This window comes from Malaclemys terrapin, chromosome 7, assembly GCF_027887155.1.
Source record: "Malaclemys terrapin pileata isolate rMalTer1 chromosome 7, rMalTer1.hap1, whole genome shotgun sequence".
NCBI classification, from domain to species: domain Eukaryota; kingdom Metazoa; phylum Chordata; order Testudines; family Emydidae; genus Malaclemys; species Malaclemys terrapin.
The window spans coordinates 22,377,078-22,400,359 of NC_071511.1; the positions used below are offsets into that span (position 1 = coordinate 22,377,078).

Sequence of the window (23,282 nt, forward strand, 5' to 3'; positions counted from 1 at the left end):
GGGTTTCAGGGAGAAAGCGCCACCTCCTCTCCCAACTAACCTCATTTGGCCACCCAGCTTGTCTGGGTTGGAGGGGGTACAACCAAAAATTGCAGCATCAAAAAAGAGATCTCTCCTTGTCATCAGAAGGGGTTGCCTCACAGCCATTCACTCCATGAGCAGGCACAGCTAGCCAAGGAGACACACCACTACTCTGCCCACTACATCAACACTTCAGGGAGGAAGGTCAAATACATACATACATACATACATACATACACACACACACCCCACATTGCCTCTGCATCACACAAGGATAGATAGACTCTGCAGTCAAAAGCACAAACACCCATCTGACTGATACCTGTAAGTACTCTTATACTCTCTCTCTTAAAACATTACTAACAGTACATATTTATATGAAGTACACACATACTTTTGTCAATCAGTTTCTCAGTTGGGGGTCAGTGATTAATACTGCATTTGAAAAGGGGGTCCATCAACAAAGAAAAATTTGAGAACTTCTGGTTTAGAGGGTGCTCAGAAGGCTACCGCTCCCATGGTAGCAACAGAGGAAGGTCAACCAAAAACTTAAAACTAGCGCAGACTGCAGCAGCCATATTTGCTCAGTAACGTCTCCTATAGGGATCACATTGGACCTGTGCTGCAGAGACTCTAAGGGTACGTTCAGACTACCCGCCGGATCGGTGGGTAGCGATCAATCTATCGGGGATCAATATATCGCGTCTCATCTAGACACGATATATAGATCCCCGAACGCGCTCCCGTCGACTCCGGAACTCCACCAGGGTGAGCGGCAGTAGCTGAGTCGACGGGGGACCCGCAGCCGTCGATCCCGCGCCATGAGGACGGGAGGTAAGTTGAAATAAGATGCGTCAACTTCAACTACGCTATTCCCGTAGCTGAAGTTGCGTATCTTACATCAGCCCCCCAGCCCTAGTGTAGACTAGGCCTAATAGCCTCAGACTGTAACTCAGGTTGTTGGTTCTCATCTATAAGAAGCCTCCCATAGATTGGAACCTGGTGATTGAGAGTTTTTCCCCCACCCATAAATCCTGAAGCTGCAAGCAGATAGTCCCTTGAATTAGTCTTTTTCAGTGGATGACCCTTTGGAATCGCTTCCCACATAAACTCGTGCTTTGGTCTGAAATAGCTGAGTTTGGCTCTTCAGGACACATTGCAAAGGCTGGTTACTTCAAGCCTCGGGGTGGGGGTGTTGCAGAACGCCTGTTTCTGATTTGCTGACATTGGTCCAGCAAATACACACAGCTGATGTTTTTCACTGTTGCTACGTGTAAATGTACATGAAGGATAATCAACAGGCACTCTTTGCAAATGGAAAAATGAACATATAAAGCATGCTACATGTGGCTCCTGGGAGTAATGGATTAAAGTGAAGGGCATCTTATGAGAATTTACTTCCTTTCTCCTAGGCTTAGCAGGGGGAAGATACAGGGAATAATGGGGGAAGTGCGGTTACTATCCAAAGGCAACTTCTAAATGAAGCTCTGGTATTTGCTGTTCAAGCGTGGGCTCATCCACTCCTCCTGGAGCCTGCAGTGAAGTCAGAGTGCTGAATCTGTGACACCCAATTCATTCCCTTGGCAACAGGCTGTGAGATCATAAATGCTAGATTAGGATTCACTGCAGAATCAAGGAGAAGAGCTACATCTGCAATACTAGCAAAGGGGAAAGTAAACTAGTCAGTGGCAGGAGCATATTTCTGTTTGAATAAATCTGCTGCAACTCTACCCATGGGTGAAAGCAGGATAATACTTAACAGCTATAGAAAGCTTTTCATATCCAAAGTGCTTTACAAGTATCAGCTCTCACAATATCCCCTGTGAGGGATATGGCTGACTAGCCCCATTTTACAGGTGATGAAAATGAGACACTGAGTGGTTATGTGACTTGTCCTAAACCACAGAAGGGCATGCATCAGAAACAAGATTAGATCTCAGGACTTCCTAGTTCCCAGTCCTGTACTCAGGCTATTGTATCAGATTAAGAACACACTGACAGTCTGACACTGGGCTTCGATAATGCTGGGGTCACATTCAGGAACCAGGGTGCCTTCAGCAAGAGGGTTCCAGAGAGGATACACTAGTTAAAAGCTTTATTTGTAAATACACATCCTGTTTTGTGCACAGGGCCAAGTGTCTCAATATGTGCCCCTCAGAAGTCCAAATTCAGCAACTCTTCCTTTAGAAAGCCATTATATCTCATTGAAAATATGAACAAAAAAGTCTGAGTTTTAAAAACTTCTACTGACATAAAGAAAGCTGAATTCATTTCTCTCCCCACCTCCACTTTCTTGGAAACAGGTCTTAATAGGTCTTGAGTTCCAGCAGCTCAATCCTCACATGTGGTTATGAGGCCAACAGCTTCCAGTTGGAAAGACAAGCAGTAGACAAACAAAAAACTCAAAGAATGAATAACCCTAGCAATAATAAAGGGAACCAAAACGCAGAAAATATATCATGTTACGTAGAAGCAGGACTGAGTTAAAGTAGACAGCCTGCAAAGTTTGCTGTGAAACATCAGTGGTGCTTTAAATACAGAAAAGCAAAATCAGCTTCACGGAGAAAGGCCATAAAATGCCAGCAGGCAACAAAGACTCTCTGACAAGGACAGCATCGGGCAATGCAAAAGCCTCAGAATCAGATTTAAAATGCCTTGGAAGAATATCCTCACACCCTCTCTTTCTAGTTTAAAGTCCAATATAGGAGTCAGAAGTCCTAGGTGAGGAATTCACAGTAAATGCTGTAATCAATTATACCGGACAACTGCAGGTAAACAGGCCTCACCAGCATTGATTAAGCATCACGGTTTTTCAGCATCTGCTTTACACAACTCCTCAACCTGTTTGTACTGCACAGATAAAGCAGCACCCAAAAGGCTTCAGGGCATGACAGTTCCTGTTCAATGCCTCTGCCAGGGTAGCATGGCAGCACTGCTAGCCACACAGTAACACATGGATCCTATCAACAGATCAGGGTTACAAAAGCAGAAAGGTCTCAGCGCAGATTGCTTCTTACAACTCTAACAAGCACACAGTAACTATATTAAGAGTGGGGTAAGGAGCAAGTGGCTTGTGAAGGGGGCAGGGGTACTAACCTGCATAACCAAAAGCTTCAATCGAGATAATGACCAGCACTTCATCAATAAACCTAACAGTCTTCAGGTAACTGCAGCATATTAAAAGGGGGATATTATTAAATACATTCCACCGCCAACCCCCTCTGCATTAGAGGGGCATTTGATTTGTTTAAAAGACTGTAATGACTGTCCAAAGGTTAGTATTTGGCAGAAGCCTTCATCAAGGGTTTCTGAACACCAAAGTCCCCTCCTCTCACCAAGACTGCTGTAGCTAAATGTCTGGGGTTTCTCACCACGAATGCCCCTGCCACACTAAATCTTATTTAGGAACTGCAGGAGACTGGCTAGTAAGCAACCTTTGCCCCTCCATACAAGAGACCTGGATTACATTCTCAATCCTAAACTTTTGCACAACAGATAGTCAAAGAATGCAGCTTACTGGGATAAAAGAGGCATCCAGCGCCCAGGATGGAGGGCAGGGGGGCCTTACGGACAGGAGGTACATGCACAGGGGAAGGAGAACAGAAGAAGGTGGGTCATGTAGGTGCACCAACATGGACACAGAAAACCCCACGGAAAAAATAAAATTACCTATTTTTTTTTGTGGGGGGAAGGGGGCGGAGAACAGTCTGGCCTACAATTTTCCTTTTTTTCCCCCCTTCAGGTTTTTCCCCTCCAATTGCAAATTATTCTGCATGCAGTTCCCAGCAAATCAAGCTTTGCTAAATAACCCTGACATGTGCAGGGCTGAGAACCAGCCAACAAGCAATGATGAGATGTCCCCAAAATGATTAAGGAAAATGCAGAGCATCTCTCAGGTTACATATGAAGCCTGTTGTACTTTCGCCTCAGCGCATGGGCGACGCTGTAAGCGCTGTTCCCAAAACCTCTGATATTCAAAAGCTCATTTGGTTGACAGGGAGCCTGTGGATTTGTGGACAGATTGTCACACAAACTGTCAGGTTTTTAGAAAGACGTTCAGACCTCTCTCTGCCTGCGTTACGGAGCACATCAAAGGCACAGAAGATGAACCATACACACAGATCTGACTGAGTGGTGGGTGTATATGTTCAGAGCACTGTACTAGTTTGGGGGGTGGATGGGGAGAGAAGAGTGGTTTATAATGTGAACAATCAAGGGCAGAAAGTTCCAGAAACTTGACAGTTTTTGGCAGCAATTCTCATCTTTGCATTTATATATTTATGAGACACATTTCCACACTAAGAGCAAACTTGGGAGAGAAAAAAAAATTATACAAGCAGCAATTTAATTTGCCACCACATTTTTTCCTCCCTCCCCTATTTCTGAATCTGTGCTCACTCATATTCAGAGCCTGGAGCTGCGGAGAAGGAGTGGTCTAGTGGTTACACCAAGGAAAAGGAAGTTATTTACTGTGTTGTAACTGGAGTTGGAGATGCATGGTTGCTACGTGCATTCCACTGTGGATACGCATGTGCTCCATGGGCCTGAGACTGGAGAATTCTTGCAATCAGTGTCCATTGATCCGAACCTGCAGCCCTGCTCTCCTTGTGCTCCATACTGAGGTTGTAAAGGGTGGTGCAGATTGACTGCCTACTCTAGTTCCTTCTCTACTGCGAATCCAGTCATAATCCAAAGCAGATGGGAAGGAGGTACGTAGTGGAATGCACATAGGGACTATGCATCTCGGAGAATTCCGGTTACAACAAGGTATGTAACTTTCCATTCTTCTGAGTGCTTGTCCCCCAGTGTAGTCCACTGTAGATAACTGAAAAGCAGTGCTCAAAAAGGAGCAGGATAGGAGGATGCATGTGGTTTAGCAGCTTGTAGAACAATTGCCCCAAAAGATGCATCAGCAGAGAAGTCTTAGACCAAGGCATAACGTTTTGTGAACATGCAGATGGAACTCCACATAGCTGCCCTGAAAATGTTGAGTACCACCTGCTGAAGTGATGCCACTGAGACCCATTGTGCCCTTGTAGAGTGAGCTCTTACTTTGTGTGGGGCAGGGAGTTGTGCCAACTGGTCGAGCAGGATGCTACCAGAGATCCACTTAGAGACTTTCTGGGAGTATACAGCTTGACCTAGAATTCATTCTGCTACAGCAACAAATGGTCTAGGTGACTTTCTGATCAGTTTTGTTCTCTGCAGACAAAATGTCAGTGCTCACTGAATGTTGAGGGAATGAAGTCTCCTCTCCATGCCTGAGCTGTGGGGCTTCGGAAAAAGAAGACACAGAAAAGTGAATTGACTGGTTTATGTGAAAGTCTGAAATTATCTTAGGAGTGAATTATTGGTATAGTTGTAGTGAGACGTTGTCCTTATGCAATATTGTTTATGGTGGATCATACACCTACCCTCCTGGCCAATGTGTTGGCAAGGAGGAATGCAACCCTCATTGAACAGGTGAAGCATAGAATACGTAGCTAGCGGTTCAAAGAGTGATTTAGTGAGTGGTGAAAGGATTAAATACAGGTCCCAGTGAGGGGTTGGTTTCTTTACTGGCAGAAAGGTTCTGATCAGGCCTTTCAAGAAACTGGTTGTTACTGAGTGGGTAAAGACTGAGTATCCATCCGATGGCGGGTGACATATACTGACTGCTGCCAGGTAAAGCTTCAGTTAACTAAAGAAAAAGACCTGACGTCTTGAGCATAAGAAGACAGTCTACAATAGTGGAAATATCCGCTGTCTCTGGAAAGAGATGATTTTTGCTGGGCCCAGATAGAAAAACATTTCCCCTTGGCCAAACAGCATTTCCTGGCAGAATGCTTTTGGCTATTAAGAATAGTTTGCACAACTTCAGAGCAGGACAGTTCTAGGGTTGACACTCATCAAAATATCAAGCTGTGAGCTCATGTGCTTTGGGGTTGGGATGCTGGACTCTGCCATTCGCCTGGGTCAAGAGATTTGGAAAGAACCGGACATTGATCGGCAGTCAGGATGACATTCGTAGGTGGCCTGGAAACTAGAATTGCCTGGGCTATTTGGGGTTGATGAGGATGACTTGTGCCTTGTACTCCTGAATCTTTTGTAGACCCCAAGGATTGGAGGAAAGGCATAGCTCAAGTGATCTGACCAGGGAAGGAGGAGAGGATTGCCTCTGGAGTGCTTTCCTTAGCTCTCCTGGAGCATTATATGTTGCTTTTCCTGTTTTTCTGGGCAACAAACAGTCTCCCCTCTACATGAATATGCTACTCACTACTGAGTCACGTAACTCCCATTTGTGATCAATGGCAAAATGCCTGCTGAGGCTGTCTGCCAATGTATTCTGGGTTCCTGGAAGGTACACAGGCAATATGGTTCTTGATACACCACTTCCATAAGGTGACCACTTCTATACTCAGGGGGATGGATCTTGCTCTTCCCTGCTTGGTTATGTAGAATACGGTTATCATATTGTCCATTGTAACATTGTCTTTAATACATGCTAAAGCTGGATGAATAGTAGAAAGGCTTTGCAAGCTTCTCAGAATGCTGAGAATTCCAGAAAATTGATGTGCATTCTGGTCTCTCAGGGCATTCAAGTGCCTTGCACCATGTAACTGTCCATGTGAGCTCCCCAGCCTAACAGGGAGGTATCTGTAATGACCATCTTGCTGGTCTAGGAGCCGGACCTGCTGCTGGCTGCTTCCGGGGTGCAACGCAGTCCGCGGTGCCACAACAGGCGGGAAGCCTGCCTCTGCCCCCAAGCTGCGCCATTGACCAAAGAGCTGCCAGAGGTGAGCCCCCTCAACCCTGGAGCCCCAATCCCCTACCCAGCCCCAAGTGTCCCCCAACTCCGTGCCCCAATCCCCTGCCCCAAAGCTGGAGCCCCAACCCCATGCCCCAGCCTTGAGTCCCCCCACAAACCGGGAGCCCCAACCCTGTGCCCCAACCCCCTAATCCCCAGCCCCACCTCAGAACCCCCTCCCAAACCCTGAACCCCTTATTCCCAGCCCCACGCTGCAGCCCTCAACCCCACACCCCAACCCTCTGCCCCAGCCTTGAGACCCTTCCCACACCCCAAACCCCTCATCCCCAGCTCCGTTGGGTCGCGGGCATCAACAATTTTGTTCAACTGGGTCACCAGAAAAAATGTTTGAAAACCACTGGTGTAGACAGTGCACTTGCTTATGTCACCTTAAATGGCCTCCAGGAGGTGTCCCACAATGCTCATCATGACTGCTCTGGTAAGCAGTTTCCACTCTGCTGCCCTTCAGTTAAGTACAAGGGCACATGCCTCTCCCCCTTTAAAGCCCCAGGGTTTTTTGAAATTCCACTTTGTTTGCTTGTGGTGGACAGCTCACATCGCATCTTCCCTACTGACCATGCCGGCTTTCTGCAGCAAACGTGCTCCCACCTGCAGTACACCAGAGTTATTGGATCTGTAGGGACTGTGGGGAGAGGAGGCTGTGCAATTGCAGCTCCAATCCAGCCGTAGCAACTTTGACACCGACAAGCAGATGGCTCATGGCATGGATGAGAAAGGGCGCAAAAGGGACACACAGCAGTGCTGTGCTAAGATCAAGGAGCTGAGGCAGGCATACCAGAAAGCAAAGTAAGCCATCTATCTGTCTGGTGCAATGCCAAATATCATGCCGCTTCTACGAGGGCCTGCACACCATCCTCGGCAGCAACCCCACCTCCACCGCCAAGAGCCCCATGGATACTTCAGCAGGACTGGAGGCAGCCGACAACCCCAAGGATGAAGCGGTGGATAAGGTTAGTTGGAGGAGGATATGAGACAGGCTACAGCTTTGTCTGGTGACGTGGCAGCCAGGACTTCTTTTTGACTCCAGAGTGGTTTAGCCAGTTCTGTCTCTGGCATCCCTGAAGCTGGAGAGGAGAGCTCCTGTAAGTTCTCATTTTGCTTTGATAGTGCATGGTTACATGAGCTAGAGGTGTCCTTTATTTTGTTATGTGGTGCACGTGGGAGAAGGGAGAAAATTAACATCATCAGGTGCTGTTTGCATCTGCTTCACATTCCCTTATGCAGTTACATAGTGGGGGCCCTGTGGAGAAGTTCGTTAATGCACACACATCTCCTGGGAATCCTTCCTGCAGATACTCTGCAATCCTGTCGAAGATTCCTTGGCAGAACTGCTTTGTTTCTTCCCCCTTTGTAAAGGAAACTTTGCCGCACCAATCAGCAATTACTTCTGGAGGAACCAAAGCAGCCCACGCATGGTCTGGTCTGAAGTCACACGCATGCAGGAGATGCATCCTTGCATCTTTGGTTACCCTCAGTAGTGAGATATCAGCTTCGATCACCCCCCATCTGTGGAAAACGGTGCCAGTATTCAGATTAGCGTACTTGGGAGCTTGTACTGATCCCAGTCTGAACCCACCTAGACCCTTTGTCCTGTCTTGCACCTCCCTCCTCCCCCCACCGAATTCACCATGTTTAGTGCTCTGGCTGTGCTGCATGTTTGCCATGGGAAAGGGAGAAAGAGAGGTGTATGTAACTTTTATGATTCAAGATGGAGTGTAGACACAATATTGACTCGGTGTAGTGTTTCTTTTGCTTCTGCAGATGTGCCCTTGAGGGCCAGCTCCACACCAGCAGAACGCCTCCATCAGATAAAGTAGTGAACGAGAAGGAGTAAGGAGGACATATTTTGTAAAGTGCTGCAATCGTCAGATCAGGCCGATAGCGAGCATGGAGAAACACTATCAAAATACTAGAAATGAATAGCCAGCGGATGATACAGGGCCAGGAGCGGATAATAAAGTTCATGTAGGACCAAACAAACAGAGATGCTGAGGTCCCTGATTGCGCTGCAGGGGAAACACATGCATGCATAACTCCCCCTGTAGCCCATACAGAACTGCCTTCCTTGCTCTCCCAAAACTTCCCACACACATTCCTGGCCCATCACAGTAACCCTTGTACTCCACCGCAGGGACATTTTCCATAATGACAGCTGGACTTACACACAGCTGTGAAATCCTCACTTCAGAGAGTGCTGCACACTGTCATGTCCCTTGTAAGAAATGTTAATCTGTGTATTGCTGTTTAATAAAAATTTAGCCTTACAAAGACAGTGATTCTTTATTTGTGACCTATACAGGATGGTTGCAACAGAAATTCATACACAGTGGCAACCGGCACATTTGCAGACTAAATTAACACTCAGGCAGTAATCATTACAGTAGTCATTCAATGTGGCAAGTAAACAATACCTGGCACAACTCATTACAGAAAGACATTACTGGGGCTCATTGTCAAAATGCTGCTTCAAAGCCTCCCAAAACTGAATAGCTGCCTGTTGAGCCCTTCTTATAGCCCTGGTGTCTGGCTGCTCAAAATCAGCTGCCAGGCGATTCACCTCTACCCTCCACCCCTGGGGAAACTTTTCCTCCTTGGCTTCATAAATGTTATGCAGAGCACAGCAGGCTGCTATGACCACAGGAATATTTTCCTCATTGAGGTATAGCCTGCCAAAAAAGCAGTGCCAGCGACCCTTTAATCTGCCAAACGCCCATTCTACAGTCATTCTGCACCCGCTGAGCCTGTTGTTGAAGCACTCCTTGCCGCTGTCAAGGTTTCTGGTGTATAGCTTCATGAGCCATGGGAATAAGGGGTAAGGGCTGGGTCTCCCAGGATCACTATGGGCATTTCCACAGCCCCTGTTGGAATCTTCTGGTCTGGAAAGAAAGTCCCTGCATGCAGCTTTATATACAGGCCAGTGTTCCTGAAGATGCGTGCGTCATGCACCTTCCCTGACACCGATGAGCCACCAGTACCTGCAAAACCATAGAGACGTAACCCTTTATGTTCATGTACTCCATCACAAGATGGTCTGGGGCCAAAATTACGACACGTATGCCATCTATCGCCCCATCACCATTTAGTGAATGCCACTGCCACAAGCCATCCACTAGTTTCTGCACATTGTCCAGAGTCACAGTCCTTCATAGCAGGAGGTGATTAATAGCCACGCACACTTGCATCACCGCAACCCCTAGGTTGGGCTTCCCAACTCCAAGATGATTCTCAACTGACAGGTAGCAGTTTGGAGTTGCCAGCTTCCACACGCTTTTCCATCATTACGGAAGTTCTCATTTTGGTGTCCTTGTGACAAAGGGCAGGGGCGAGCTCCACACAGAGTTCAAGGAAGGTGGCTTTCTGCATATGAAAGTTCTGAAGCCATTGCTCGTCATCCCATGCCTGCATCACAATCTGATCCCATCACTCGGTGCTTGTTTTCTGAGCCCAATAGCAACAATCCACTGTATGCAGCTACTCCATGAACGCAAACAATCTTGAATAGTTTCTTTCCATGGCACACAGCAGGGCAGGCACTACGGATTCTTGTTCAGATTCACAGCTCACGAAATACTGCAGGATCAACCGTGTTGTGTTGATGGCGCTTATCACAAGAACAGCGAGCAGTACAGGATCCAGGCTGTCAGGCAGAGATGGTGGGCACAAAGTTTACAGTTGAAAAACGGTGCGAAATGCAAGCAGAAGCCCTTGGAATTATGGAACGGAGAAAACTGCATCATGGGGAAGTGATCCCGCCCCCCATGATGCACCACTATCCATTTGCAGAACTCTTAGTGGGAGAAGGTGGCAATTTGCACAATAAGATAGCTATCCATGTTCCACTGCTCTGTCGGTGCTAGAGCACCAACTGTGGACACGCTCCACCAACACAAAGAGCACGGTGTGAACATGCACAAGCGATGTAATTACAGCAGTTAATGATCACTGACGTAGCTTAAGTCAATTTAACTGTGTAGTGTAGACATGGCCTAAGGTTGCTCCTATAAATTCTTTAGTCTGCGTCAGGATTAGCATAGATTTCTCCATGTTCACACAGACTCCTAGGGATGACAGATGCTGAAGCAGCAATGAGGTTGATATGAGGTCTTCCTGGTGCGTCCTGCCAAAGAGAAGCCAATCATCTAAATCCAGGAAGAAGGATGCCGACGCTTTGCGCTGAACGACTCTGCTACTACTGGAAACACTTTGGTGAAGACACTGGGTGCAGTTGCTAGGCCAAATGGGAGCACCTTGTATTGGTAGTAGTTGGGGCCCACCATAAACCAGTTATTCTGTGCTCAAGAATAACTAGTTTTTCCTTTTTTGGTTTTTAAAATGTTGTGTTTCAAAATGGGCTAAAATTCTTCCGGTGGTAAGTAAATAAATAAATAAATGATGGTTATTCTGGGGGACAGAGTCCTGCTGGTCTGCAGTAAAAGGGCAGGTAAGGCATGTGGAGGGAAGAGAGATGGCAAGAAAGAGAAGAAAGAAGTCAAAGAATGTTTTTTAAATCATTTCCTTTTCCACAGTTTGACAGCCACATTCTTTCTTGCTTTTAAGTATATTCTTCTTTTCCTTCATGTAATTTTTGGAACTTTCATTCTCTTCAGAGGAATCAGGAAACAACGAGGAGGCTTCTTTGTTGCTGGCAAAGAGCTTGAAAATTATAAATACACGAGCCAATCAGAGCGGAGGGATAACAACAGCCAATGAGATTAGAAATAAATGCATATTCACAGTAGAGTTACTGAGACGTAACCATGATTATGCAAATCGGACAACTACAGCAGAGTGCAGGGAACTGCATAACTGAGGAGGAAATCTACATCCCTGCACTCTGGCTGAGACATTTCCATCTGACTAGATTAGTATTACAATCCTCATATATGACATCAGATGTGGCCTTGAATGCTGTTAGGTCACCACAATTTAAAAATTACGGTTTCATTGCAGGACCAACTAGGAAAATGGGTTTCCTTCCTCACAGCTCACAATAAATAGTTTATTATCTATTTTTCAAAACAATATTTAAACCAGGAAATTGCTGTTGAGATTAAAAGTCAAGTTTCCAAGGGCATCCTGGGAGCACAAATGGATGAAGTAGGAACACATGTAGTTACCACAGTCAAAACAATAAATTTAATGTAAACACCTCCACATTCAGAATTCAATCTCTACATACCAAAAGGTCTCCTCCTCCCACAGCAAAGCTTATTTCATACAAAGAAAGAACTTGGTCCAGCAGATAAATGAGGAAGCACCGCATGTAAACCTCCCAAAGCAATCATAGATACTTACACATAAATTACAGCTGGGACTTTGTGGTTGTAGCTAACAAAATATACAGAAAGGAAGAGTTTTCTTTTTTTAAGTGACTTTAGTGCAGGTTAAAGATGTATCCTTATTTGACAACTACACTGGTGGGCAGAGCCCACCAAAACAATGAAATCCATCCTTCACCTCAGCTGCGTTGGGGGCCGTAGAGTCCAGAAATCAACAAATCATGGGGACAAAAAATGAAAACACAAGAATGCAGTTGCAGGTAAAAAATATTTGTGTGTACAGTTGTAGAAACCTCCGATCGTGCATACAGAGACCTCTGGAAAATGAAATCCTTGATCCAGAGAACAAATGGATAAACCAAAATGCAAACTTCCCCACCCTGCGCTGCGTGCCTGGCCTCTGACCTGAAGAGGCAACCTCTGTATCCATGGCCTGGTCACTCCTTCCCCATCTTCTGAGATTATCAATTGGGATACACTTTTTTTTTTTTTTTTTGGGGGGGGGGGGCGGCAACATGTTATATTCTAACAAAATCAAGACTCACCATTTCACTGCGACCCAAACCACTGCATAGACAGCAAATGATGGCCGCAGCTAAACCAAGCTGTAATTGAACGAATGACCTAAAGGTGAAAGGCTCCATATTCCATTCTCACTACTAAGTACTGCCCACTCATCACATGAAAGGCAATTTTGTTGTGCACACACAATCATATTTGGAAAATTGAGATCCCAGTAAATTGACTCCAGAGAGCAGATGAAAGCTCCCCAAGACATTTACATTTCCAGTTGGGGCACAGAGCATAACATTTTTAACATGTCCAAATGAAAAATGCACATACTGAAAGAAAGAAAAAAGGACTCTGAATTTCCTACGTGGCCACTCTGACATGAGACATTTTCCGCCTTTTTTAAAAAACCACACACAAGCCTGCTCAAAATTTGTTACATGCTCCAGGCTCATCAGGCAATTTCTTTGTACTGCTTGATGCACCACAATACACCTTCTAGAACAATCAAGAAGGGAGAAAACTAAGAGTTGCCGGTAGACCAAGACCTGCAAGCCCATGGCAGCCCATCTTCCGTAACTAGAGGGCACAAAATTGTAGATGTAGAATCTCAGCTTTTATTAAGGAAAAAAAGTAATTTTCTAACCCTTTTTCCTCATGAAGACACTTAAAAATATAATAGCTAGGGGGAAAGCTTGTCATTCCCTAAAGATAACCAGTTATTCACAGTCCCCTCAGGCCACCCAGGGCTAGACTTTGGGTTCCAGGAAAAAAACAAAAATCAAACAAAAAACACACACACACACACACACACCCCCCCACACACACCCCTGTAGGGTGGCAGACAAAGAAGGAAAAGGTACAATAGAGAAAAGGCTGCTCATTCCCTCCTCTCATTACTTACGCTTTTGCCTTCTTTTTTCTTTTCTCTGTCTCCTCACTCCTCCCTTCTTGGCTCTCACCTTCATATTGCCCTCTCTTAAACATACTGCACAAATTCACTATCAAACCGGTCTCCCCTGTTACACCTCTGATTCTTTTCCACCTCCAAAAGCCTGCCACAATCCAGTCCTCGCCTGTGTTGCTGGCCCTCCATCTGGGGCTGTAACTGCACAGCACTACCTTTTGCAGCAGTTCCCATGGTCTCAGACTTCACTGGATCTTACTATGAAAGGATGATAGGTTGGCTTACAGAGGGGTGGGGTGGGGGGCATGTGGAGGGAAAGTCTTCATTTGGTATCTTCCTGGAGGACAAAGTGGCAATATAATTGTACAACAGACCTGAGCGTGGTCCCTGATGCATATAGGTGTTCACACCCCAGCATCTTGTCAATTTCACCACCTCAAGTAGCTAATGGCCTGTCTGCCGGGGAGTACAAAAACCACTGTTTTCTGTGATTCTTACAGGGCCATTCCCAATTTTTAGGGAAAAGCAGTTACTTATTTTTATAAATAAATAGGGAGACTTCACCGATTCACAGGGCTGGCTCCAGGGTTTTGGCCGCCCCAAGCAGCTAACAAAAACAAAAAACAAAAAACAAAAGCCGCGATCACGATCTGCGGCAGCAATTCGGCGGGAGGTCCTTCACTCCCAGGCGGAGTGAGGGGCTGTCCGCCGAATTGCCGCCGAATACCTGGACGTGCCGCCCCTCTCCGGAGCGGCCGCCCCAAGTACCTGCTTGAGAAGCTGGTGCCTGGAGCCGGCCCTGCCGATTTATTAATGTTGAGTGTGGCAAGATCATAATGGACAACTCAGTTAATTTTGGGGGATAGAGAAGGGTTAAGGAAGAGAGTGGGACTGCAGTCTTTTCTTGGGGGGTAGGAGGCATGTTGCAACATGTTTGCAGGCTTGGCAAAAAAAAAGTGCTAAAGACCAGCCCGGGGACAGGGGATTTTGAGACAAGTGAAACAAATACCATTTGCTGGAGTCCAAGAACTCATAACAGGCCCTAAGGTATACATATATTTAAGGAGGACATTAAAGCACATTATTTACAAGTTGTTCTGTCTCTTGGGTATGTGTATTATATGCCCAAGAAATTGGAATAGCTCTGTTATTCATACATTTCTTTAAAATGCCTGGCTGATGGGGAAAGCCTTCAAAGAAGTGGCCCTGGGCTGTCATGAAGCGTATATTTAAACACCCACAGAAAACTATTCCTATTAGAAATACACACACACACACACACACACACCCCTTGTGAGATGTAGTCACAGTAAGTGCACAATAAGTTCAGTATCTGGACGGTTTCTAATTTAGTGGGGATCTGAGATACTTTATGCAGCTAGACCATGTTATGGACTAATCACTGTCCACATAATTTCTTCCTCAAAAATCAAGACAAGTACAGAACAGAATTTTAAAACAAACTTTGTGCTTTAAAAAATTCAAGGCTTAAACCCAAGCAAGTAAAATAATTGTTGTTTAAAAAAATATCCACAGAACTGAGGCCTTCTTTGCCACTTTTCAGCCAGGAGCATTTTTTCCACAGCCAGGTTACAAGCCCCTGTGAGAGGCGAGAGGAGAACAATACTTGTACCATAAAGGTGAATACAAGTAAGGAGAGGTACTGGACTGTGAGGCAGAATTTGTGTGTTCCATCACTAACTCTGTCACACACTCACTGTGTGACCTTAGGCAAGTCACTTTTCAATCTCCTCTGTGAATTGAGCACAATACCATTGACTCACCTCACAGGGACGTTGAGAGGCTAAAATTCTTCATTGTTTGTAAACCATGGGATCTTGGGATCCCTGGAAAGAAGACACTAGTGAAAGACAAGTTATTGATAAATTAATTGTAAGGATCGTGCATGTGATCAGTAAGGATTTATTTTCTCCTATTCCAAGTCAATCTTTGAGGCAATTTGGTCATTACGCTCCTTCTGAAAGGAGCTTCAGAGGAGTTGATTCTGCGCAGGTGCAGGGGTCTGCCTACATGGAACAACTTGCAGGATTGAGGCCTAAAGCTGGGATAGTCAAAGAGAAGTGCAAGAGAATTAGGTGCCCAAATCCCCTCAAGTGCCTGAGGCTCCTTTGAATGTCTCATCCTAAATTACAGAACACATTTCAGCCAGTACATTTTTTTCCCCCTATCAACTCATGAAGTCGTTGTTTTCCCTTTCTCACTCTCCAGATTAATAATGTAACCAGTACTGCAGCTATCTGTAACTATACACAAGAACTAACTACATACAGCCTGGCTAAATAATTACTTGGGTGCAAGAGGTAGGATTGCTATTTATTGTACTGGGACAGTGTACATGGTACTGTATAGACTTATTTTGGTATGGTTGTACAGCACCAAGAAAAATACTCCCTGTAAGTACAAGAAGGGCATAACCACTTACGAAAAATAAGGAGTCCAAAGGCTTGGAGTAAGGAAATAATGGGATGAAATAAAGGAAAAAGACTAGATATTAAAAAAGAAGTGTCAACAGTGAGCTTTATTAGACAGTGGAAAAAGCGCACTGGACTGAACAAAGCACTCATCTTCTGTAGGGAACAACTGTATGCTGACAAAGAGAGACAAGATTACGTCCCACATCATTTCTACCTGTAAAAAAATCGTGTACTTCCATTGATGGGACCAGATACCAGATTATTATCTGTAGTCAGCTGCTAAATTCAGTGTTAAGGCACCAAGTTCAAAACCACACATTGCCACATTTATTTCATAAGCAAGTCTAAAGATGGATTATTCCAAGATGAAGCAACCCATAAGCATCATTCTTTTCCTGTACAAAGGAACCTTAAACACACCAGAAAAACAAAATCATCCTGAGGCTAAAGCAGATCCCCGTTCAGCACACAGGCTGCAAATGAGTCTCTAAACTAATCATGAAGACTGAAAAGGAAGCAGACACTTAGTTGCTGTTTGCATAGAAGCTGCTTGTAAACTGATGTCAGGCACCATACATAAGTCAACACAGTACTTAAGGTGAACGTACGCACTGAGGCGAAGGCAGGCAGGCGGTGCTGACATCTAGCACACTTTATTTACAAATGTTTGAGTTCATCAAATTACCACTCAATTTCTCTGGTCTTTGAAAGCAGGTGCACTGAGGTATATTAACTACTAAACTTTACAGGCTTTTAGTGAAACAGCCATTAATGGGTGAATCAAGCATAGAGCACTGAAAGCCAGCTTGTAAGTCTAGCCAATAGAAATGCACAGTCGCATTTCACAGAAGACATAGCCACTGCATGGAAAACATCAATAAAAGCGCCTCCAGCTGAACATTTCTAGACCCTGCCAAGACATATGCAGGCCAATGGAGGGATGTGGGAGGCAGGTAACTGGAGAAGAAAACAGGGAAAGTAATTTTTTCAAAAACGTGGCATATGAAGTATATAGTTCTATAAAAAAATTGGGCGGAAGGTAGCATAGTAGGAAGAGGTCAAAACTTGTTTCAGATGGCTGCTCCATTGAGTTCAGAAGGTTCTTTCCCTTCTATAACATTGTCTGCCATTAAGAAAAGTAGTTTAACTTAACGCATAAAAAGGTACAATAACTCCCCTTTGCTAAATCCCCAAAGGTTTGAAGGATGGCTATGTTGTGGCTTTAAGGACTTCTCGTATCACATGAGTGAAGCAAGCATGACAAGAGTCTCTTGGAATCACCCCTGCCTGACGAGGCATGTTCATGCAGGCTCTCCAGACAGACTAAGTAACTGGGGAAACGGTCTGGAGGAACAGAGAGAACCTTATCAACCTATTACAGGAAGCTACACTCAGGGATTATTTTTCTTCTGTTCACGGATCAAACCATCCACTTGATGAATTTGGCATTCTATTGTGTTGCTCCATTGGCTTGATAGACAAACCTCTCACAGTACTTCTCTGTACTTTAGAAAACTATTATCAGTCTACAATGCTTTTGATTTCATAATGGTAATTCAGGTGGTGGGAAGTTCAATAGAATAAGAAATGCACAAAAATTATTTTACTGAAGTCAAATCAAGAATGTTCAGATCCTTAAAACAGATCAGAGGAAATCAACCTATCTAGGGATGGGAAAGGAGGAGTTACTTCAGAAAGGACAATGAGTGCTTACAGCATAGAATTTGGTTTTATACCAGCCTCTCTTACTCTAAGTGTCCTGAAGCACTTGACAGAGGGATAAGTTAGGTACTGGCAGGATAGTGACTGGAGGCAAGCAGAGCACCATTACACATATAGCAATAGCTCACATGCAGCCTGAAGACATTACACCTATTTTACTGAGAAAAGAAATGGTGTCCATGCCACCTGCCAAGAGATATCAACTCATCTAGTAAAGGGCAATGAATATTTAACTCCCATCTAGATGGGGTTAACGTCCCATCCCAAGGCCAGCACCTCAGCATAGTCCTTGATTCAATACTAGGTATAAGCACTTTAGGTTTCATGGATAGTGAAACTCCAAATGGATATGATTGCTATCTTCAAATATATCAGAGGGGTTAATACAAGGGAAGGAGAGGAATTATTCCAGCTTAGTACTAATGTGGACACGAGAACGAATGGATATAAACTGGCCGGGGGGAAGTTCAGGCTTGAAATTAGACAAAGGTTTCTGACCGTCAGAGGGGTGAAATATTGGAACGGCCTTCCGAGGGAAACGGTGGGGGCGACGGACCTGTCTGGTTTTAAGATTAAGTTGGATAAGTTTATGGAGGGAATGGTTTAATGGTAAAACATAGTAGCCAAGGAAAACCAAGCAATGGTACATGAATAGCATAATGGCCAACAAGGGTCAGGCTAGAGACTCTTGCCTATATGCTCGGGGTATTACTGATCGCCATATTTGGGATCGGGAAGGAATTTTCCTCCAGGGTAGATTGGCTGAGCCTCTGGAGGTTTTTCGCCTTCCTCCGCAGCATGGGGCAGGGATCACTAGCAGGAGGGTCTCAGCCGATTGAAGTCACTAAAACACAGGATTGGGGACTTCAACGGCAGAGTCCAGGGAAGGGTCTTGCAGCCTGCAGCATGCAGGGGGTCAGACCAGATGATCATAATGGTCCCTTCTGACCTTAAAGTCTATGAGTCTAAGACTCCCCCATCTCTTTTTGGTCTGTCTTAGTATATTGTTTTAGTTTTCCCTTAATCAGCTATCAGCTGGCAGTATTTGTCAGGTGGCATCAATCAGTTTGCTCAAAACGGTAGAATACAGAGAGCACAAAAAGGGATTGCACAGACAGTGGACCAGATGAAGAGAGTCTGAATTAATTTTTATTTTAAGAATTATTGTAGATTTCTCTCTTCAGTGGGTTAATGCTGAAAGACTTAAGGAAGGTGTGTATTGTAAGGAGGAATTTGAATGAAGAGGGAGTGAATGTTTGACATGCCAGAAGTGGGAGAATGTTCTAAGGAGAAGGGGTAAGACGAATCAATATCAATAAAAATAATAAACAAAAACAACTTAGTACTTCCATAGTACTTTACATGCCCTAAATGCTTTACAAACATGAATTAATGTTAAGTGCAAGGAAGGAAGGAGATTAATTTAACCAAATCAAATAAAGTGAATGCCACACAAAATTATGAGATCCATGAAACTAAACAGAGGAAAAGGCACGTTAGATCTTTATCAATAAAAAGGATATTTATTTAATGCATCCCTTTCCTACCTACATAACTATGCAGCAGCTGCAACTACCTCTTCTGGTACTCAATGCTTTGAAAAACAATAAGTGGGGATTGTCGCAAATTAATGTATCTACTGCTCAACATTGTCCATAGCTACATACATTAAGTTACTATAGGAGTCAGTGCTTAAGAAATCAAAACAGAGAAAACCTCACTCTACAGCAGGAAGCTCTGCTTCATCCACTGAGATTACCCTGAGCCTTTCTGTGCTATTTCACACTACGCAACAAGCTATCCGTTTTTTGCTTTATTGTAGTATTGGCCTTAACTCCTCCAGGTCAGGTTAAATGGAGAATCAGGGAGAACAGCAGAAGGAATCAAGCAAATGTCTATACGGTTATTTACCAGGGGAAATGTATTCAACAAACCCCATCAGCATCTGAAGGGTTTAAAAGGCAGTTGAACCGGCTTTTCATTCCACTTTAGTAGGGATGCATCTGCCATTTGCAGTAGCGAGCATGCACACTTCCCACCCCCATATAAAACACATGTAATTCTCAACAGAGTATATGCTCATTTTTAACCCCAATTTACCCCTTCCTGGCATTTATTGGTAACTCAAACATTGAAACTCAGCCTTAGCTTCCTCCCCAAGCTTGATTGTTTCTATGATTCTCTCTGAAGGACTTCTGTTTCCAGTCCATCGTTCTTCTTATCCAGAAAAATGCTACAGTACAAACCCTCCTGACTGGAGGAGACCCATTTCAAGACCTATCTCCTAGCATGACACTGCAGGAATTACACAGGACCCAATACAAGATGGCTCAGAGCAGCACTGCATCCCTAAGCAGGATACTAGAATCTGCTATCCTCCTACACAGAAAATGGATTCTTATTCCATGAGTTATAAAAGTTGACAATGATTACCCATTCTATCAGAGGTTGTGCTTTCTTTCATGTTACACACCTACTACTACTGAAAGCATCAATAAGAACGATAAGACCAGAGAGACTAAGGTTCTTAATATCTGCTTTAAAAAAACGGTTACTCACCTTCTCGTAACTGTTGTTACGAGAAGGTGAGCAACTGTTTTTTCTTCTTTGAGTGCTTGCTCATATCGCTTCCAATTAGGTGACTCCCAAGCCTTACCTAGGAGGTGAGGTCGGAGTTTATGGAATCGCTGATTGAAGCGCAGACCTGCCAAACACTGCATCATCCCTGGCGTGCTGGGTGATGGTGTAATGTGAAGTGAAGGTGTGGACCGAAGACCATGTAGCCGCTCTGCATATCTCCTGGATTGGTACCTGGGCCAGAAAGGCTGCTGAAGATGCCTGAGCTCTGGTGGAGCGTGCAGTCAGAGCAGGGGCAGGGACCTTAGCGAGATCATAACAAACTCGGATACAGGATGTGATCCACGACAATATCCTTTGCGTGGTGACAGGGAGGCCTTTCAGCCTGTCCGCCACAGCAACAAACAGCTGGTTCAACTTACGGAATGGCTTAGTTCGTTCAATATAAAAACCCAATGCACGCCACAGATCTAGGGAATGGAGCCTCTGCTCGCGGCTATTGGCATGGGGTTTCGGGAAAAAGACCGGAAGGAATGTGTCTTGACTGGCGTGGAAACCTGGCGACCATCTTGCCCTTGTCCATAAGAGCCAAGAATTCTGGTTTAGAATCCAGTGGGACAAGGTCTGAGAATTTAGACATTGCGTCCCAAGACTTGAAGTTATATTGGCTAAGAATCGCCTGCTGGTTTGCAATCCAAAGCTGGGGCCCTCCGGTGGAGTATATCTTCCTCCCGAAGAGGTCCAGCTTCGTTGCATCCTTAGCTCGAGGGATAGGTCCTTGTTTCCCTTGCCTTTCCCTCACATTAACAGCCACCATTACCAATGACTCCGGCGGGGGATGGGTAAACAAGTATTCATAGCCCTTGGAGGGTACAAAGTACTTTCTCTCGACTCCCCTAGCTGTAGGAGCCAGAGAAGATGGTGTTTGCCACAAGGTTTTTGTGTTCTCCTGAATGATCTTTATCATGGGAAGGGCCATTTTGGTGGATCCTGCTGGGGATAAAATGTCTACCATTGGATCTAACACCTCTGTGACTTCCTCCATTTGTACCCAGAGGTTCTGAGCGACGTGCCTCAGAAGTTCACTGTGGGCTCTGCTGTCGGGAACAGGAGGCCCTAAGGATGTCTCTGCCATCGCCTCATCTGGAGATGAGGAGGAGGAGGAGCCTGGAATATGGGAGGGGCCCTCCTGCCCATCCGCCTCCTCAAAACGCTGCGGCTCTGCCCCCAAGTCGGAGTCCGCTTCAGTGCCGGCCCTGGCACCAGTCGTGGTGGCAGCCACGGTACCGTCTGTGGTAGTAAGTGTAGCCATGGTGCCGGGTACGATACCGGGTCTGTTGTCGGTGCTGGGCGTAGTACCAATCGTGGCACTGGCAGTGGTAGCAGTGGCCGATGCCTGGGAGAAATCCCTGGCCCTAGATGCAGTTGGATGTGATGGAAAAGGAGAGTACTGAAGTGGAACCCTGGGACTGGTCCTAAGGCCACAGGTTCCAGAAGGGCCACTGGGTTGGCATCTGAGCTGGTACCTGCCACTGTGGTGGCCACGGTACCAGGGGAAAGGTTTCGGTCATCTCCGCTGACTGGGAGTGTCGGCAGCTATGATGTCGGCTTCTCCGGGACACACGAGTCAGTGTCGGATGAGTCTGCGTGCCAGGACCATGGCGGCACTGTGCCCATCGGTACCGGGGCAATGTAGATCATTGCCAAGTCATAACCTGCTTGCCCCTGGACTTCACTGGTGGCCTCTGAATCGTTGGAGGACTCTGAACTGGTGCCGTGACACCATGGTCAAGGGAGTGTGGGCCTGTCAATGTTATCAGGTCCTGCGCCACCTCATAAGTCTCGGGTGCGAAAGGGTCCTCCACCTGGGTCTCCTCTGGTGGCACAGACTCAACAGTCCCTCCTGTGGGCCCAGAGACAACGGTGCCAGCCGTTGAGCTGGAGGGGAGGTCCTGTCTTGCATCTGTCTCCCTCCCTTGGGTTCACGTTCCCATGCGCGGGAAGGGGAGCGCCCTCTATCAGTCTTGCTGTGCTTTTTCTTTGGGACAGGAGACCATGAGCAGTGCCGAGACTGACCCCGCGCCATGCTCAGCGTCGGGGAGTGCTGGTAGTCTCTGACCCCAGAGTCCTTCCTCAGCACCTCCCGGACTGAAGCTGGTGTTGTATCCATGAGACTTGACTCGGATTGAGGAGCGGAGAGCTGCTTCCATTAGCAGCAACTTTAGTCTGTGATCCCTCTCCTCCTTTGTGCGGGGGCAAAAGTTCCTACAGATCTTGCACCTGTCTGCTCGATAGGACTCCCCCAAGCACTTTAGACAAGCTGAGCGCAGGTCGCCCTTTGGCATAGGCTTCTGGCAAACTCCACACAGATTAAACCCCTGGGGTCCAAGGCATGCCCTGGGCCCAGGACAGGGAAGGAACCCCCCCGCCCCAAGTCCAGAGGGCAGTCTAACTAAAACAATTTTTAAACTATCTTTAACTCGTATGTTCCGATGACCACCACTGATGGGAAGAAGGAACTGGAGAGGCGGTGGGTCAGCAGGGCCCTATATGCGGAGCCATGAAGGCGCGACTCCAGGGCCGACCCGACGGGTGCTGCTAGGAGAAAAACCTTCTGGCGAACTGTGCACGCAGCGCACACTCACCTAACTGGAATAGATATGAGCAAGCACTCGAAGAAGAACTAGATGTACCAGAGACTTCACCCAAGTCAGCATAAAGGCCAAAGAAAAGAATTTTTAACATTTCTATAGCTGTACTGCTTCAAAGCACTGGGCAAATACACTAATCCTCACAGCACCCCCAGGGAGGCAATTATCTACCTATGAGTTATTCTTATTTTATAGATTCAAAACCTGAGGCAGAGAGGTGAAATGATGTGCCCACATTCAAAGAGAGGAAACTACTATTAGAAATCAGGACTTCCTTGCTTCCAGTCCTGTGCTCACACAACTAGATCACACTGCCTCTCTGAAGGTTACAAATTAGAGGGATAATTAATATATTTACCCAGTCTAGACCTT

At 45.7% G+C, this 23,282-nt stretch overlaps 1 protein-coding gene and 1 long non-coding RNA gene across 6 annotated transcripts in view; one reads left to right on the forward strand and one right to left on the reverse strand.

Annotated features, from left to right (window-relative positions):
• The window catches only part of CHCHD6 (coiled-coil-helix-coiled-coil-helix domain containing 6), a 174,114-nt gene that overhangs the window by 78,560 nt on the left and 72,272 nt on the right, over positions 1-23,282 (reverse strand). The window lies entirely within an intron of this gene.
• On the forward strand, positions 4,484-9,058 carry LOC128840949 (uncharacterized). The gene is made up of 4 exons (XR_008445747.1): positions 4,484-4,788; positions 6,684-6,797; positions 7,360-7,779; positions 8,591-9,058. It is a non-coding gene; the product is annotated as an uncharacterized LOC128840949 (long non-coding RNA).